The sequence below is a fragment of the Grampus griseus genome, assembly GCF_964374135.1.
Source record: "Grampus griseus genome assembly, chromosome: 13".
NCBI lineage: Eukaryota > Metazoa > Chordata > Mammalia > Artiodactyla > Delphinidae > Grampus > Grampus griseus.
Window position 1 is genome coordinate 3,185,794 of NC_139007.1, and position 17,627 is coordinate 3,203,420.

Below are 17,627 nucleotides of genomic sequence, written 5' to 3' on the forward strand. Positions count from 1 at the left end.
TTCGTTCCTTTTGCTAACTTTGGGTTTTGTTTGTCCTTCTTTATTTAGTTCCTTTATGTGTAAGGTTAGATTGGTTATTTGAGATTTTTCTTGTTTCTTGATGTAAGCTTGTATAGCTGTAAACTTCCCTCTTAGGCCTGCTTTTGATGTAACCCATAGGTTTTGGCTCATCATGTTTTCATTGTTGTTTGTCTCTAGGTATTTTTTGATTTCCTCTTTGATTTCTTCATTAATCTCTTGGTTATTTAGTAACGTATTGTTTAACCTCCATGTATTTGTGTGTTTTACATTTGTTTCCCTGTAATTCATTTCTTATCTCATAGCGTTGTGGTCAGAAAAGATGCTTGATATAATTTCAGTTTTCTTAAATTTGCTGAGATTTGATTTGTGACCCAAGATGTGATCTTTCCTGGACAATGTTCCATGCACACTTAAGAAGTGTAATCTGCTGTTTTTGGATGCAATGTCCTATAAATATCAATTAATTCTATCTGGTCATTTAAAGCTTCTGTTTCCTGGGCTTCCCTGGTGGCGCAGTTGTTGAGAGTCCACCTGTCGATGCAGGGGACACAGGTTCTTGCCCCGGTCTGGGAAGATCCCACATGCCGCAGAGCAGCTGGGCCCATGAGCCATGGCCACTGAAGCTGTGTGTCCAGAGCCTGTGCTCCACAATGGGAGAGGCCACAACAGTGAGAGGCCCGCATACCACAAAAAGAAAAATTTCTGTTTCCTTATTTATTTTCATTTTGGTTGATCTGTCCATTGGTGTAAGTGAGGTATTAAAGTCCCCCACTGTTATTGTGTTACTGTCAATTTCCTCTTTTATACCTGTTAGCAGTTGCCTTATGTATTGAGGTGCTCCTATGTTGGATGCATATATATTTATAGTTGTTATATCTTCTTCTTGGATTGATCCCTTGATCATTATGTAGTGTCTTTACTTGTCTCTTGTAACATTCCTTATTTTAAAGTCTATTTTATGAGGATTTCTAATATATATATTTAATGCTCTAAATTACAGAAGGACAGCTGTAAAATCCCCTAAATGTTTTGTGATTAAACAACACACTTTAACAATACATAGGTGTAATAATAATCCTCAAAAGATATTTAAAAATATTTTGGACTAAATGAAAATTAAGCTACAATTTATCAAAATTTAGGGGATGCAATAAAAGTAGTGCTTTTAGTGAAATTTACAGCATAAATGTATACATTGATGTTAGATCTTTTCCAATCTAAAAACAATATTCTATTCTTCCATTTTAAGAAACAGAAAAAAGAGAAATCTAAGCATACTGTAAGCTAAAGAAAATAGTTAACAAAAATTGAAGCATAAATTACTGAAATTGAGATGGGAAAACAATACAAAATTAATGAAACCAAGAGTTGATTCTTTGAAAGACAAATAAAATTGATTAACCTCTGGTCAGGCTAACCAAGAAAAAAGAGAAGACACATGTGACCAGAAATGAAGAAGAGATCATTAATTCTGGTCTTACAGCCATTAAAATTATAATAAAATAAATTATGAACAACTGTATTCCCATTAATTTGGTATCTTACATGTAATGGAACAATTAGTTGAATAACACATACTACCAAAATTCATAAAAGAAGAAATAAATAAGTTGAATAGGACTATCTCTATAAAATATATTGAATCACTTATAACTTTCTGAAAAAGAAATCACCTCACCTAGATGATTTCACTTGTGTATCCCATCAAATATTTAAGAGAGAAATTTTAGTATTTCTTCTCAGTCCCTTTCCGAAAATAGAAGTAGAGGGCATACTTCTTAACTCTTTCCATGAGGTCATTATTATGGTAACATTAAAACTAGATAGGGCTTCCCTGGTGGCACAGTGGTTGAGAGGCCACCTGCCAATGCGGGGGACACGGGTTCGTGCCCCGGTCCGGGAAGATCCCACGTGCCGCAGAGCGGCTGGGCCCGTGAGCCATGGCTGCTGAGCCTGTGCGTCCAGAGCCTGTGCTCTGCAATGGGAGAGGCCACAACAGTGAGAGGCCCGCATACCACAAACAAAACAAAACAAAACAAAATAAAACAAAACAACAACAACAAAAAAAAACTAGATAAAGGCACTGCAAGAAATGAAAACTACAGACCAGTATCTTTCATGAACAAAAATACTCAAGAAAACATTAGCAAACTGAGTCCAACAAGGTATGAAATTTTAATATTAAAGTTATTTCTGTGTTTTACAATCCCTTCCTTATATCTGCCTGTTTTCCAAGAGAATTTTAATTCCTCCAGGATTAAAAAATGAATCTTCTTGAGCTAACTTGGCTATGATTCTGCCCTCATGCCCCCATATTGCCAGACAACTTGAAAGTTTGGTTTGTAACAGTAGTCTGAAAACTGGGTAGAAAACTTGGAATTGTACAACCACCACCAAATCACCATGTCTGACACCTTGGAAATTAGTAAAACAGCTTAATTTTAAACATTTGTTACTGGATACTGTTTTCTAATTTTTGTTTCAACTCCAATTTCTCCTCTTTGCTGCTTTCTCTTTTTCATGTCTATTGCTAAGTTTTGAGATGTTTTGAAGCCAAGACCTTAATATGATGTCATCCCATTTTATTCCTTTCCTTAAGATTATCCAAAACAGTAATTTAATGTGCTATTCTAGAATTTTCCCTTTACTTTGATTACTACTAGGGGCTTAACAGCCTGCAGCTTTCCAAAACCTTATTTATCTTATTTTTTTTAAATCTGCCATTTTTAGTTTTCTGACATTTCTCCTTCGCTTTTGCAATCTCAAATATTTCAGGGTTTTGGTGATCATATCAGAAAAGCCTGTTTTTGGTCTGTTGAGACAGCTGTTCTTATGAAAGCTTTTCTTGTTATAATACATAATCAACATAGAAACTTTTTATTTCTATGTTGTTCACACTTTCGAATATATTTAATATTACTCTCTTTGATTTATGTCACAGGTATCCTTTAAATTTTTGAAAACTAATTTTTGAAGTCATAATTTTATTTTCCAAGTTAAAGTATCTCTGGTGTTCTATTCACCATTGACTCAATATTTTTTTCTTATTCTTTTTTTTCAAATTATACCACATGCATGTATACACAGACAACACAACCAACTTGATCTGGATGACTTTTGTAAGTTTGCATTTGATAGCATATCTGGAGAAATTTGAAGAATTGTCTTGTGCAAGACAACTTTTGTTGAGTTAGTCTCTTATTAATAGTTTCTTTTCCTGAAGAAGTCAATTGTTACCTATATAATGAACCCAGCTTCTAACACTTTGAACATGAAAGGCCTCATGTTCTTCCCTGAATGCTAAAGGCCTGCCTGTTCCTGGACACACTGCTGCCTTGCCAACAGTCTAGCAAACATTTATTTACAACTAACAACAGGCACATCCCTCCTGCTGATTTTGCCCAAAGTGTTTTCAATCCTTTTGACATTCAACCTACGAAGTATACAATTAGAAAGCAATATAACAATTAAGAATTATACTCTTTCTTAATCTCTCCAAACTTATTCCAAAAGAAATGCACAGAAAATGTTCTGTCTTAATATATATAATTTCAAATGCTTTAGTGTTGTGTAATTATTCCTGGGAGGTACAATGTGTGAGCTATTTACATGAGATGAATAGGTCCATGAATTTATAAGTACATGCTCCATCACACTCAAAGTGTATTACTTCTTAATTTACATCTTGCTTTGGGCCATGCAGAAGATTATTCTGACAATTTTTAAAGAGCTGTTCCAAAATCTGTAGATTCATCTCCCAAGGCTATTTTTTATTTTCTGATTTGAAAATCATTTGGTGGGTAGAAATTTCATCATGCATTTGTCAGATAAATTTCACATTGATCATATTTGGCTTATGGCAATATGGTGGTTTCAGAAGAAGAAGAAAGCATACAGCCCATGACTTATTCTAGTGGGACAGGGAAATATAGAGCTAGAATAGAAAGAATATAATCACATTCTTATGAGCAATCATGTAACTATATTACTAACAATGTTCTTTAAATAGCACAGTCAAATGGAGAAAGAAGAAAAAGCATCAGAAGCCAGACTAAAAAATCATTTTATCTGACTTCCAGACTGCTCTAGCTAGCAAGTTGAAAGCATCAACTTTATGTGTCTTCCTAAAATGCAGCTGGTTTAATTAAGGATATCATTAACCAGGATCTTGCTAGAATAAATAAATAAATAAAGATTAAAACTTTTGAAGCTTGAGGGACTTCCCTGGTGGTCCAGTGGTAAAGAATCCACCTTACAATGCAGGGGACACAGGTTCAATCCCTGGTTGGGGAACTAAGATCTCACATGCCATGGGGCAACTAAACTGGCACACCACAACTACTGAGCTCATGTGCCTCAACTAGAGAGGCTGCATGCTGCAAACTACAGAGCCCATGTACTCTGGAACCTGCATGCCACATCTACAGAGCCCTTGTACCCTGGAACCTGTGCACCACAGCTAGAGAGAAGCCCGCACAGCACAAGAAAGTATTTCACATGCCTCAACGAAGACTTCATGTGCTGCAACTAAGACCCAACACAGCCAAAAATAAATAAAATAAATAAATAAATCTTAAAAAGAAAAAAACTTGTAAAGCTTGAGAAATAAATGTTGCTTCTAAACAAAGTGAATAATTTATTTCAGAAGAAAATGAGATTTCATATACCAAAAGTAGCATGTTTGTCACTGAATTCATCATTTAAAATAATTCAAAATAATCACCATTTTCTGTGAGAGAATGGGAGAAATACAGTAGTTATGATTCTTTCTTATTTATTGTAAATTCATTAATTTGATAAAAATTTAGGCAGCACTTGAATGAAAAATTGGGAAATGACACTAAAAACCTGACTTTTTCACATATTGGTTATATATCTTTGGGAAACCCTTTTAAGCTTTCTCTGTGTCACCTATAAAATAAGGTAGGTATAATAGCAGTGGTCAGAAGACCATTCTTGGAACTTCAGGATTTTGTTTCTAACGTGCTACCAAGCATATTCTTTGTAATTCCCTACAGAAGAACAATAGAATTTTCTTTCTAGTTAACAGACTTTCAATTCATTGTATAGAAAATAAGTGATTGAATGCTTACTCTTTGATCATTAAATCAATAGTTTCCATACAAGAAAAATGCCTCTTTGAGTGTCTGAAGGAATGTTTCCCAGGTTACACATGCTCCCTGCCCTTTTCCACATTTGTGAATCCCAGAGATGCTCTTGCGTTGAGGAGGTTTGTGGAAAGCAAAGATGGTGAAGCAGTTGATGGCCATGTGTATTTTGAAAATGTCACAAGGTATCTAACATGAACCTCTTCCTAACCCAGTTGAATAATACTTTTTTAGATTTAACATTTTTAATTATGTTTTTCTCTTTTTTAACCTGTATATTATTTTTCGTATTCTTTTCCATTATAGTTTATTACAAGATATCAAGTATAGTTCCCTGTGCTATATAATAGGTCCTTGTTGTTTATATATTTTGTATATAGTAGTTTGTATCTGCTAATCCCACACTCCTAATTTATCCCTGCATCCTCCCCTTTCCTCTTTGATAACCATAAATTTGTTTTCTATGTCTGTGAGTCTAATTTTGTTTTGTAAATAAATTCATTCGTATCATATTTTATTTTTTGTTTGCTTTTTCCATTATCTCACACATACATGTATAAAATACATGTATTTTAGTAGGGATTATTTTATTTTATTTATTTTTTTTGCTTCACAATGTTGTGTTAGTTTCTGCTGTATAACAAAGTGAATCATATACATGTATACATATATTCCCATATCCCCTCCCTCTTGCACCTCTCTCCCACCCTCCCTCTCCCACCCCTCTAAGTGGTCACAAAGCAACGAGTTGATCTCCCTGTGCTATGCAGCTGCTTTCCACTAGCTATTTTACATTTGGTAGTGTATATATCATATTTTAGCTTCCACATATAAGTGATATTTAAATTTTTATATGCTTTTTAAAGGTTACTTTACATTTACAGTTACTACAAAATATTGGCTATATTCCCCATGTTGTACAGTACATCCTTGAGCTAATCTTACACCCAATACTTTGTACCTCTCACTGTCCCACCCCTATGTTACCCCTCCCCCTCAGAGAAAGACAAATACTGTATGTTATCACTTAAATGTGCAATCTGACAAATACAACAAACTAGTGAATATAACAAAAAAGAAGCAGACTCAGATATAGAGAACAAACTAGTGATTTAACATTTTTTCAGAGTATATGTAGCTGTATGGACTGTTTTCTTGATCCTCCTAAAGCCAGAATATTAGCCATATATACAAATTCACAGATTTTTTATGTGTGAACATTTGTACGTGCACTTCTTGAAATTCAATCACTTTTAATTATGGCTTTTGTGAATCATCACTCTTGAACTTGAAAAATAATAAGCATTAAGGCTAACTTGAACTGTTTGTCCCCCATAATTATGGATATGTCATACCTCTACATTATACCCAATAATTTCATGTCATAAACACTCATTAAATATTTAGAATCTCTTCAACACATAGGACCTTTTACTACATACACTTGTCTTCTTCCTCCTTTCCATGTTTGTGCATATAAATCATGGGAGGAAGGTGTTCTCTAAGAAGAGGTTCACTGAGGCTATGGAGGGCTCATTGCAGAGAAGCCAAATGAGATGGCCCAGGGCTTTTGTGCCAGCACAGATGTTTATCCTTATCAGGGCCCTTATCAGGGCTACTGATACCTGCAACACAGGACAGAACACTCATGTGTGTCCATAATCAATCAGTTTTTCTCCCTGTAGCCAAAGTACACGGGCAACCAAATCACGACCAAAGTTTTTTGGTGAGCATGGAATGAGAGCAAAGTGAGTTTAATGAGTTAATGTCCAACCACTTCAAGCTAATGTCGTATAACAGCAGTATCACTGGTTATGTCCCAAACATAGAAGCACACATCTCTACAAGTTCCCATAGAAACCACTGTTGGAAGGAATTGCATTTATATTAAATATTCATATCTATAGATACAAATATAGATAGAGATACATAGCACATGGAATATTTTGTAATATGAACAACACAAGGTAAAGCTTTCCCAAATCTTTCTCCACCTCAGATATGAATATATTGATCTAAAGGCTATATTGAAAAACATCTATATGTATTGAATATCATACTAATTTTAAAAACTCCAGGCTCTTGTTTCATCCCTCTAACCATAAAACTCTTTTTGCAGGTGCTTAGAAGTTTTCATCTCTCCTGCCTCTGATCTTTTAGCACACTAACCTCTTACTGGAACACTTCTATTTCCACTTGGTTTTTCAGCTAAGTCCTATCCATATTTTAGCAGATATTTTAAGTGCTACTTCTCCAGGTGAAATCTTCTATCATCTTCTCTATCCACACCCAGTGCTTACTCTTTGTTAGAACAGTGGTGTTTGATACCTGCAAAGACATGTGATATATTTTTAATAAAAGAATTAATGAATAAATGATTCCTTTTCTATGCTTTTATTGAATTCTAAACTTATTTTAGAATAGTACATTTCAAATAAAATCTAGATAAAGTAACATCAGGTTAAGCCCTGTTCTGAAACCTTCTTTGCCTCTTCCAGGTGACTTTTCATTATTAGTATTTTTTAAAACATATTTACTTTAGTATTTTTAACCCCATTTTAAAGTAACAGATTTACAGAACAGCAAATCTACTCAAATATGTAAGGACTGACACTGAATAGTAAGTTTTCATATTGTTTCTTTTTTCCCATTACATTTCCTCTTTCACGATGATATCTAACTCTTCAGGTTCCTGGCCCAGCTCCACTTCCTTCTCTGCTCCACAACACTTAGTATTGAGCTTTTGCTCTCCATCCTTGCTGTCATCACATCATCTTTATTCCTCACAGGGATGGAGCAGTAAAGGCCCTTCTGGAGGAGGCCCATTATTACAGATATATTCTTAACAGCAGCTCTGAGATGACTACAGATATTATCCTTCTTCTAAAAAATTAATGGCCTCAGACAATCTCTAAAATGACATTTTTTCTAGCAAATATTAGAAGAATTGAATCCAGGAAGCCTTCAATTGGGCCTCTTCTATAATTGGTGTTCAAAAAACATGTGTTTCATGGTGCAAGATTGCAAGAGTAGCCAATAATCTCTGTGTGTATTCATGATATGTTAGTATTAATGCACTGAAAAGCTGCAAACATCTTGAGATAGAGGCACTGGACAGATCTTTAGTCAGTGTACTTTCAAATCTGCCCAGGAGAGAGGTTGCCAATACGGGCAAACATAATTATCAATAACCATACTCATTATGATGTGGATAACTATTTTCCTTTCTCTGAGCTAACATACTTTCCTTGTGGCAATGCCATCCTTATTCTACTACTTTTTAAATTTACTTATTTTATTTTTGGCTGTGTTGGGTTTTCGTTGCTGTGCACAGGCTTTTCTCTAGTTGTGGAGACCAGGGGCTCCTCTTCATCATGGTGCATGGGTTTCTCATTGCTGTGGCCTCTCTTGTTGTGGAGCATGGGCTCTAGGCATGTGGGTTTCAGTAGCTGTGGCATGCAGGCTCAGTAGCTGTGGCTCACGGGCTCTAGAAAACAGGCTCTCCATGGCCTGTGGGATCCTCCCGGACCAGGGCTCAAACCCGTGTCCCCTGCTTTGGCAGGTGTATTCTTAACCACTGCGCTACTAGGGAAGTCCTCTACTATCTTAGTAGCTTACTCTAATAAACAATTAATGTGAAAATTGGTTATCAGTGTATACATCTGCATTTCTCTTGTAATTTAACATTTTCTGGGCTTCATAGTAGTCATTTGTTTGACTAATAGTTTATATCTTTTGTTAACAAGTAAGTAGTTCCATTTTGTTAATAACTAAAGGAAATGGCTGTCAACTATATCTGGATTTTCTTAAATATAAAAAAAGTACAAAAAATACTATATTTGTAAAATGGCACCTATTTTGCAAGTATTAAAAGACTAGTCAAGAAATAATCATTGTTTTAGAAAATAATTTGATTATAAGAAAAAAATTAAAAATGTATTCTTTGAAAACATTTGATAATGTAGCCCTTTATGTTATGGTTTTTATATACATTCAAATAAGTGACTTCTCTTTCTCTTGAAAAAAAATCAGTTTGATTTGATGATTAATTTTAAGAAAATTAGATGTTTCTCCTTTTGAGGTTTACAATAAATATAATGGAACTTATATATAAATAGAATATGAGTAGAATTATGTCTCCTTTTAAAAAGATAAACTAAGAATTTTCAGCAAAAACAAAGAATTGATCAAAAGGGATTCATTTTGACACTTGACCCAGGTTGATCCCATTCAATTATTTTTCAGTAATTTAAATAAGAAACACAGAAAAGAGTAATTCAACTCTTAAGTCAGACATTGGAACAGTAACATTAAGTGGAACCAGGCTGGAGTAGTCACCATTGTATGCCAACCTTGCACAAGCTCAGTGTGGATAAGCAGAGGCCAATCACTGAGGAGAACTAATGCATTTAGGAGAGCAGTAAGTAGTATTTCTCTTTTTTTATTATATAAATTACAGGTGTACAATATAGTGTTTCATAATTTTTAAAGGTTATACCTTTTAAAAGGTTTATACCTTTTAAAGGTATTTAAAGGTTATACCTCATTTATAGTTATTAAAAATTTTGGCTATATTCCCCCTGTTGTACAATATATCCTTGTAGCTAACATTACATGTAGTAGTTTGTACCTCTTAATTCCCTCCCATTTTGTCCCTCACCCCTTCTCTATCCCCACTGGTAACCACTAGTTTGTTCTCTGCATTCATGAGTCTGCTTCCGCTTTGTTATATTCACTAGATTTGTTTTTGTTTTTTCTTAGATTCCACATATGTGTGATATTATACAGCTGTTGACTTTCTCTGTTTGACTTATTTCACTTAGTATAATACCCTTCAAGCTCATCCATGTTGTTGTGAATGGAAAATTATCATTTTTTTTTTATGGCAGGGTAGTATTCTATTGTGTGTGTGTGTATACACATCTATCTCATCCATTCACCTGCTAATGGACACTAAGGTCACTTCTATATCTTGGCAATTATAAATAATACTGCTATGAACATTGGGGTGCATGCATCTTCTCAAATTAATGTTTTTTTTGTTTTTATCAGATATATACCCAGGAGTGGAATTGCTGGGTCATAAGGTAGCTCTATTTTTAGCTTTTTGGGAAACCTCTGTACTGTTTTCTACAGTGGCTCCATCAATTTTCGTTTCCACTGACACTGGAAATGTAACATAGAAGTAGTATTTCTATAGTGAGAAATAGAAAATAGAGACCATACAACCCCAGACATTAAGACAAGATCAGCCAAGACAGTTTTCCTGAGATTTAACTGTGCTGCCTAAAATTAGGTACCGGGAGAGTGCTCTGTGTATTCTCAATGAGCTACCTTTGGAACCTGGGCTTATATGAAAAATTCTTCAGTTCTTCAAACCAAATATTCCCCAGCTAAAACAATCTCATACTAAATGAGTTAACTGAATGTATACATATAGTCCAATATTTTAAATTGTACATAGATAACCTAAGCAGTTTAAATTTGGATCCATGTAATATATAGCAAGGATAATTCTTCAAAAGGTATAATCAGGGGCTTCCCTGGTGGCGCAGTGTTTGAGAGTCCGCCTGCCAATGCAGGGGACACGGGTTCGTGCCCCAGTCTGGGAAGATCACACATGCCGCTGAGTGGCTGGGCCCGTGAGCCATGGTCACTGAGCCTGCACGCCCAGAGCCTGTGTTCCACAACGGGAGAGGCCACAACAGTGAGAGACCCACGTACTGCAAAAAAAAAAAAAAAAAGGTATATTCAGGAATTGGCTCCTTACTTTGTAATGTTCACTGTAATTATCAAATTGTCAAATGTTCCTTTCTATGCTTTTATTATATTAAAGATTCTTCAAATTAAAACTTCATAATTATGTTAAAAATTTGAGAATGAACAAAACTTACTGCATAAAGAGAAATGTTAGTACTTTTTCTCTAACTCTATAAGTAAATATGTCTAATAAAGTATAGTTATATTAGAAATTGTAGAAAGGGGATATGAGTTCTAGTTTATCCCAACAGAAATTCCACATTAACCCTTCATGAGAGTTTTGACCAAGAGGGCCAGCTTTTTTTTTTCCAGAAATTACTCTGCATTTCTTAGATAAAAGTGCCTTAGAAGAGACTAGTACAAACAACTATATTCCAATAAAATGCACAACCATGAAGAAGTGAACAAATACTTGGAAAGGTACAATTTTCCAAGACTGAACCAGGAAGAATTACAAAATATAAACAGACCTATCACAAGTAATGAAACTGAAAGCATAACAAAAAATCTTCCAACAAACAAAAGTCCAAGACCAGATGGATTCACAGGTGAATTCTATCAAACATTTAGAGAAGAGATAGCACTGATCCTTCCCAAATTCTTTCAAAAAAATTGCAGGAGGAGAAACACTCCCAAATTCATTCAACAAAGCCACCATCACCCTGATACCAAAACCAGAAAAAGATATCACAAAGAAAGAAAATTATAGGCCAATATCACTGATGAATATAGATACAAAAATCCTCAACAAAATACTAGCAAACGGAATCCAACAGCACAATAAAAGGATCACACACTATGATCAAGTGGGATTTATCCCAGAGATGCAAGGATTCTTCAACATATGCAAATCAATCAATGTGATAAACCATATTAACAAATTAAGGAATAAAAACCATATGATCATCTCAATGGATGCAGTAAAAGCTTTCAACAAAATTCAACACCCATTTATCATAAAAACCCTCCAAAAGATAGGCATAGAAAGAACTTACCTCAACATAATTAAGGCCATGTATGACAAACCCACAGCCAACATCATTCTCAATGGTGAAAACCTGAAACCATTTCCATTAAGATCAGGAACAAGACAAGATGTCCACTCTCATCACTCATATTCAGCATAGGTTTGGGAGTCCTAGCCACAGCAATCAGAGAAGAAAATGATATAACAGAAATACAAATTGGAAAAGAAGAAGTAAAACGGTCACTGTTTTACTGATGACATGATACTATACATAGAAAATCCTAAAGATGCCACCAAAACACTACTAGAACTAATAAACGAATTTGGTAAGGTTTCAGGATACAAAATTAATGCACAGAAATCTCTGGCATTCCTATACAACAACGATGAAAAATCAGAAGGAGAAATAAAGGAAACACTCACATTTACCATTGCAACAAAAGGAATAAAATACCTAGGTATAAACCTGCCTATGCAGGTGAAAGATTTGTACTCAGAAAACTATAAAACACTGATGAAATAAATCAAAGATGACATAAACAGATGGAGGAATATGCCATGTTCTTGGATTGGAAGAATCAATATCATGAAAATGACTATAATACCCAAAACAATCTACAGATTCAATGCAATGCCTATAAAACTACCAATGGCATTCTTCACAGAATTAGAGCAAAAAACTATACAATCCGTATGGGTATACAAAAGACACAGAATAGTCAAAGCAATCTTGAGAAAGAAAAACGGAGTTGGAGGAATCAGGCTCCCTGATTTCAAACTATACCACAAAGCTACAGTAATCAAGGCAGTGTGGTACTGGCACAAAAACAGAAATATAGATCAATGGTACAGGATAGAATGCCCAGAGATAAACCCACATGCACATATGGGCACCTAATTTACAACAAAGGAGGCAAGAATATACAATGGACAAAAGACAGCCTCTTCAATAAGTGGTGCTGGGAAAACTGGACAGCTACAGGTAAAAGAATGTAATTAGAACACTACCTAACATCATATGCAAAAATAAACTCAAAATGGATTACAGACTTAAATGTAAGGCCAGACACTCCAACCTTGTAGAGCAAAACATAGGAAAAACACTTTGACATAAACCTCAGCAAGATCTTTTTTGACCCACATCCTAGAGTAATAGAAATAAAAACAAAAATAAACAACCACAGTTTTAGGTTTGGAATATCAAAAAGTTTTAGTTTTATCCTAGTGTAATGAGAACTTAGCTTCTGAAGAGATTGGCGCTCTTCTTTCTGCTATTGTAATTCTGGACCGCAAGTGGATAATGGATTAATTCCGGTCCAGTTTGTGTATGTTTTGTGGGCCCAAATTTTTGCTATCCCAGGTACCCTGTGAGATCTGCATTTGGCTTTATGGCCCTTACTTCCAGGAGTTCTTGGTGTCTGATAAGGCACAAGTTCAGAGGAGGGTCTTTCAGTACCTCACGTCAGTCACCTGAATGCTCTGGAAGACTATACCTATTTTTCCCTAGTGTTCTGTAAAATGTTAGCTGGATGGTGCTTCAGCCTTTGTCCTTCTGTGCTACAGTGCCTCTCCAGCCATTGTGGTTTATGTTGTGTGCTTTTGTGGATACCAGGGGGAAGTGACCCTCACAATATCCCTTCCTCACACTAATCAGAGTTCAGCCCAGGATCTAGGCTGTTACTGGAGGATTTCCCTATGGTGTATCCTCTCTGGTCTAGTCAGCATTTTCTTCTTATTACCAGCCCTTTTTTCTTTTTCTTTTTTTTTTTTTTTTCAAGTAATCTAAGGATAGAGAGATACTTTCATTTCTTTGTTGAGAGAAAATGTGTTTCCTGTTTTGAGTCTGAGCCTAAAACAGTTCCCTTGTAACATAACCCTGTGATTTTCCCCTTTATAATGATGTTAATGTTTCTCCATGACCCGTGACTTGGAGTAATATTGTTCAGTCATTTAATGGCTAATTAATTTGGAATACAGGTTTTCATTGGATTATATACATCCCGGTTTTAAACACAAGAAAGGATGCTAGAATCATATGAAAATGGTGCAGTTTTCCTAAATGAATTCTTTTTATAAACATAGCTCTTGGTAGGTTTTCTTTCCCTTTATTTGCTAATTTATGTTTATACTTTTTCTTTTTCTGTTGAAAATATTGTCTTATGGCTGAATTCAATGAAGAAGGAAACTGGTTTCTTTACCAAAACAATCTATCATCATATTAAAAGCTATTTTTTAAAGTTTTTGTGAGCATCAGTTTTTTTCTTGTTGATGTTAATACACATATTTTACATGGTCAGTAGCCATCGTTATTTGTTTCTCTTTCCTATTTTTCTTTCTTTTAAGGCAATGTGAAATGAAATACAGAATAATATAAAACTCAGTCTCAATAAAACATTATAAATACAAGGGTCTTACAACAATTCAAATCATGTTAAATATGTCATTTTAGAGGTAGGAATGCTTCATCCTACACCACAATTTTATTTAATTTAGTGTAAAAGAGTAGAAAATTTTATATAAGGGGTTCCCACATTTAGATATTGACACTATTATATATGATTGTGTTCGATTAGTTCCTTCAGAAAATCCTATCAAAATCATAAGTAGACTTTGACTTTTAATCTGTTAGTCTTAATTTCTGTAACTGGAGAGAGATCATAAAATACAAAGTAATGCTTAAATTCAGATTCCAAATTCACCTTTTAGTACTTGTATTCTGTTAACATGAAGCTACATATGGTAATTTTTATTTGGAAAATTATTCAAACTGAATTTCCCATTTTTTAATTTAAAAAAAAATCTAAATTTTAACCAAAATATTTGCTTATTTACTGTGTTAAAGAATTTACTGACTCTTTACTAGTATTTGAAAGCGAAGTGAAATTAACTTTTTGTAGGAAAAAAAAAGTCTACCAAATAAAATAAGGACTATTAAATTTGAAAGTATAAAAAAATTGAAAGTATGCATACACACATGGAATCAAGAGTTATCTTAGGGTCTTTAATTAGTGTAAGCTATAAATAGAAAATGTTTACTTTGTACCAATAGTATTCTTTATTGTTTTATCAATATTATTCTATATGCAAAAACTCCAAACCTTAGACTTTAAAAGTTCTGAAAAGAGTTATACAAGTGTTTTATCAGTTTATGAAAAGAAATGATGTTTACATTTAATTAATTGAAAATAATTTTAAATATGTATCACCTGGATTCAAGTTTCATTTTATCTCTTTGGCCCATACTGTCTTCCTAAATATCAAGCAGGTTCTAAATTAGAACTTAAACACTGAGTCCACCTCTCTCATTAACTGCTTGTGTCACTAATGTAAGTTGTTTTTCATCTTTATAAAAATCAAAATTTTATAAATGAGCTACAATCCTAAAGTTAAAAATCTAAAACCTTGTATGGAGTCATATTTCTGACAGACTTGAATTTAGGTCTTAAGCTTGTTTGTTTATTTTCCTGAGAAGATAATTCTAATACACTGTTAGTGGATGCTGATTATTATTACTATTTTAAGCTCTTTCCCAAGAAACTTACATACAAGGCACACAGACCTTGATCACAAACAAGTTCAATAACCACAAAGTGACTTCCTTTTTTACTTCCTAAGAGGTTGTTAAGTGAAATAATGGATTATGCATGGGTGCTTGTCATAAAAACATTTCCACATAACTTAGCTGACATACCCAGCAGTTCTCTTAAACATAGTTTTATAGCCTATGTAAGATGCCAGAATATTTCACCCTAAAATATGCCTCTTTGACATAAATATTATTTTGAACTGAAGGCAATTAAGAAGCAGCAAACTCAGAAAAAGCTTCCTCTTTTTTGCCTAATGGCAAGGCACAAATTTTCCTTTTACTGGACACCCTCTCCTCAGGCCAGGGTTGCAACCAGCAGAATCTGCAAATAAACCTTCCCACTCCATTACTTTCCTCCCATATGTTTACCCTCGCAGAGTTTGCCACCCTTGGAGCCTCGGACTTCTTTCTTTTGTCTTTTCATTTCTCTACAAATTGACGATTCATAGTTGATGATGCTATATAAGCTGCAGTTCTAAGCTGCTGTGATGAGTTACATTTCTTTTTGTTTTACTTATTTATTTTTTAACATCTTTATTGGGGTATAATTGCTTTACAATGGTGTGATAGTTTGTGCTTTATAACAAAATGAATCAGTTATACATATACATATGTTCCCATATGTCTTCCCTCTTGCATCTCCCTCCCTCCCACCCTCCCTATCCCACCCCTCCAGGCTGTCACAAAGCACCAAGACAATATCCCTGTGCCATGCGGCTGCTTCTCACTAGCTATCTACCTTATTACCTTTGTTAGTGTGTATATGTCCATGACTCTCTCTCGCCCTGTCACAGCTCACCCTTCCCCCTCCCCATATCCTCAAGTCCGTTCTCCAGTAGGTCTCCGTCTTTATTCCTGTCTTACCCCTAGGTTCTTCATGACATTTTTCTTTTCTTAAATTCCATATATATGTGTTAGCATACGGTATTTGTCTTTTTCTTTCTGACTTACTTCACTCTGTATGACAGGCTCTAGGTCTATCCACCTCATTACAAATAGCTCAATTTCGTTTCTTTTTATGGCTGAGTAATATTCCATTGTATATATGTGCCACATCTTCTTTATCCATTCATCTGTTGATGGGCACTTAGGTTGTTTCCATCTCCGGGCTATTGTAAATAGAGCTGCAATGAACATTTTGATACATCACTCTTTTTGAATTTTGGTTTTCTCAGGGTATATGCCCAGTAGTGGGATTGCTGGGTCATATGGTAGTTCTATTTGTAGTTTTTTAAGGAACCTCCATACTGTTCTCCATAGTGGCTGAACCAATTCACATTCCCACCAGCAGTGCAAGAGTGTTCTCTTTTCTCCACACCCTCTCCAGCATTTATTGTTTCTAGATTTTTTGATGATGGCCATTCTGACTGGTGGGAGATGATATCTCATTGTAGTTTTGATTTGCATTTCCCTAATGATTAATGATGTTGAGCATTCTTTCATGTGTTTGTTGGCAGTCTGTATATCTTCTTTGGAGAAATGTCTATTTAGGCCTTCTGCCTATTTTTGGATTGGGTTGTTTGTTTTTTTGATATTGAGCTGCATGAGCTGCTTGTAAATTTTGGAGATTAATTCTTTCTCAGTTGCTTCATTTGCAAATAATTTGTCCCATTCTGAGTGTTGTCTTTTGGTCTTGTTTATGGTTTCCTTTGCTGTGCAAAAGCTTTGAAGTTTCATTAGGTCCCATTTGTTTATTTTTGTTTTTATTTCTGTTACTCTAGGAGGTGGGTCAAAAAGGATCTTGCTGTGATTTATGTCATAGAGTGTTCTGCCTATGTTTTCCTCTAAGAGTTTGATAGTTTCTGGCCTTACATTTAGGTCTTTAATCCATTTTGAGCTTATTTTTGTGTATGGTGTTAGGGAGTGATCTAATCTCATACTTTTACATGTACTTGTCCAGTTTTCCCAGCACCACTTATTGAAGAGGCTGTCCTTTCTCCAGTGTACATTCCTGCCACCTTTATCAAACATAAGGTGTCCATATGTGCATGGGTTCATCTCTGGGCTTTCTATCCTGTTCCATTGATCTATCTTTCTGTTTTTGTGCCAGTACCATAATGTCTTGATTACTGTAGCTTTGTAGTATAGTCTGAAGTCAGGGAGCTTGATTCCTCCAGCTCCTTTTTTCGTTCTCAATATTGCTTTGGCTATTCGGGGTCTTTTGTGTTTCCATACAAATTGTGAA